Raw genomic sequence first — 2983 nt, 5'->3', positions numbered from 1 at the left:
GGTAACATCCCCACTTTTTCAAACCCGCAGCTTAGTAAATCTAGCCCTAGATCTTCGGATATTCAGAACACACCTTATCAGACTTACAGATGCAATCTATAAAGTGTATCATACTGAACATACATGTTATTATACAATGGGGGGTTATTATTATACATGTACAAGACACCTGTGAGGCTTATATCTATTTATAGAATAATAAATAGATTGATAGTTAAACTAAGCAACTGTGTCTGCATCTGAAGAGCTCACAATCAGGGATTCAGTAGAAGAGTCTAAGGGGTATATCAGGGGCGCACGGAGGATTGTCGGGGGGGGGGGGGGTTTCTCCCCGCCGACCCAAAAAAAAAAAAAAAAAAAAACGAGAGAGAGCTGCTGCACATTCTGATTGGTTGTTATAGGCAACATCTCCAATTTTTCAAAGCCGCAGTTTAATAAATATACAGTGACGCACGCAGGGGGGGTTTCTGAGTCTCTAGAAACCCCCCCCCCCTGCGCTAACCAAGTGGCCACTGTCCTAAACAGCAGTGCTGTATACAATACAGCACCGCCACGGACGCTTCTTTGACAGCGCCGCGGCTGCTGTATAGGACAGTGGTATAATACAGGTGTAAAACAGGTATAATACAGGTGTAATACAGGTGTAATACAGGTGTAATACAAATATAATACAGGTGTAAAACAGGTATGATACAGGTGTAAAACAGGTATGATACAGGTGTAATATAGGTATAATACAAGTATAATACAAGTGTAATACAGGTGTGATACAGATGTAATACAGGTATAATACAGGTGTAAGACAAGTATAATACAGGTGTAATACAGGTGTGATACAGGTATAATACAGGTGTAATACAGATGTAATACAGGTGTAATACAGATGTAATACAGGTGTAATACGGGTGTAAAGGATTCACCTACAGTCAGTTCACATTTTTGTCTTCCAGTCTACACTTTGGTCCTATTTTTCAAATTGCAAAATGCACCTTTGTCAGTGAAAACAGGAGTTGAATATTGCTCAGTAGCCACAGCGATAACCTATTGTCACATAGTGACAATTAGTCATTTATCTCCCTCTTAGCTGAAATGACTTTATGTTTGCTGGATTAATAATGGTAAATAGGCCACTTAATATCTGTTACTCGAACTGACAAGATATTGTCACTCAGTGAACCGAGAAACTGCCCCAGGCATTGATCTACTAGGGGCAAAAGAGTAATTCATATCTGAGATGTGACCTGGGGATGTGGGCCAGGGATGTGAGTTGGGGATGTGGGTCAGGGATGTGAGTCGGGGATGTGGGCCGGAAATGTGGGTCGGGGATGTGGGTCAGGGCCGGAGATGAGCGTCAGGATTGTGGGCCGAAGATGTGGGGCGGGGATGTGGGTCGGGGTTAAGCCGGAGATGTGGGCCGGGTATATATGTGAGTCGGAGATGTCGGCCGGGGATGTGGGTCAGGGAATGGCGCCGGAGATGTGGGCAGGAGACGTGGGTCAGGGATGTGGGCCGGATATGTGGGTCGCGATGTCGGCCGGGGATGTGGGTCAGGGATGTTGGCCGGTGATGTGGGCCAGAGATGTGGGCCAGGAATGTGGGCAGGAGACGTGGGCCAGGGATGTGGGCCGGATATGTGGGTCGGAGATGTGGGCCTGTGATGTGGGCCGGGGATGTGGGCAGGAGACCTGGGTCGGAGATGTCGTCGGAGATGTCGGCCGAAGATGTGGGGCACTGCTGGGGGCAGGCAGAGGCAGTAGTACTATAATTACTGTTTTCTGGTATGAGCGCAGTAATTTATATGTTTGTTAGTTACTGTTACAATCCAGGAGGGACACTCTGTTTATTACCAGCAGCTTTACCAGTTTAGATAGTTTTGACTCCCTGACCGCAGTGGTTCCATTTTGAAAGTGGCCTGGGAGGGAAATAATGTGAAATCTGGGATTACTGGCTCAGACTCATCAACTCTGTATCATAACGGCCGCAAATCCCAGACTGAGCAGTTTTATTACAAGAAGATGCCGCATATCAGCAAACAACGTTAGTAAATAGATATCATTATTTGAACGATTCTCAATAAAGATGAAACTCACATATAAGTATCATCCAATGTATCTTTTATCCTGATTAATATACACATTAGGGTCTGTCCCCTGTACTGCAGGAGAAGTAGTCACAGCTCAGGATGGAGACCGCTGGCCCGGAGGAGACAGCTCAGGATGGAGACCGCTGGCCCGGAGGAGACAGCTCCGGATGGAGACCGCAGGACCGGAGGAGACAGCTCAGGATGGAGACCGTTGGACCGGAGGAGACAGCTCCAGATGGAGACCGCAGGACCGGAGGTGACAGCTCAGGATGGAGACCGCAGGACCGGAGGAGACAGCTCAGGATGGAGACCGCAGGACCGGAGGAGACAGCTCCAGATGGAGACCGCAGGACCGGAGGTGACAGCTCAGGATGGAGACAGCAGGACTGGAGGAGACAGCTCAGGATGGAGACCGCAGGACCGGAGGAGACAGCTCCAGATGGAGACCGCAGGACCGGAGGAGACAGCTCCAGATGGAGACCGCAGGACCGGAGGAGACAGCTCAGGATGGAGACCGCTGGCCCGGAGGAGACAGCTCAGGATGGAGACCGTTGGACCGGAGGAGACAGCTCCAGGTGGAGACCGCAGGACCGGAGGAGACAGCTCAGGATGGAGACCACTGGACCGGAGGAAACAGCTCCGGATGGAGACCGCTGGACCGGAGGAGACAGCTCCGGATGGAGACCGCAGGACCGGAGGAGACAGTTTAGGATGGAGACCGCTGGCCCGGAGGAGACAGCTCAGGATGGAGACCGCTGGCCCGGAGGAGACAGCTCAGGATGGAGACCGTTGGACCGGAGGAGACAGCTCCGGATGGAGACCGCTGGACCGGAGGAGACAGCTCCGGATGGAGACCGCAGGACCGGAGGAGACAGCTCAGGATAGAGACCGTTGGACCGG

This window comes from Mixophyes fleayi, chromosome 7 (genome assembly GCF_038048845.1).
Source record: "Mixophyes fleayi isolate aMixFle1 chromosome 7, aMixFle1.hap1, whole genome shotgun sequence".
Taxonomy (NCBI): Eukaryota; Metazoa; Chordata; class Amphibia; order Anura; family Limnodynastidae; genus Mixophyes; species Mixophyes fleayi.
This window is presented reverse-complemented; position numbering follows the sequence as displayed.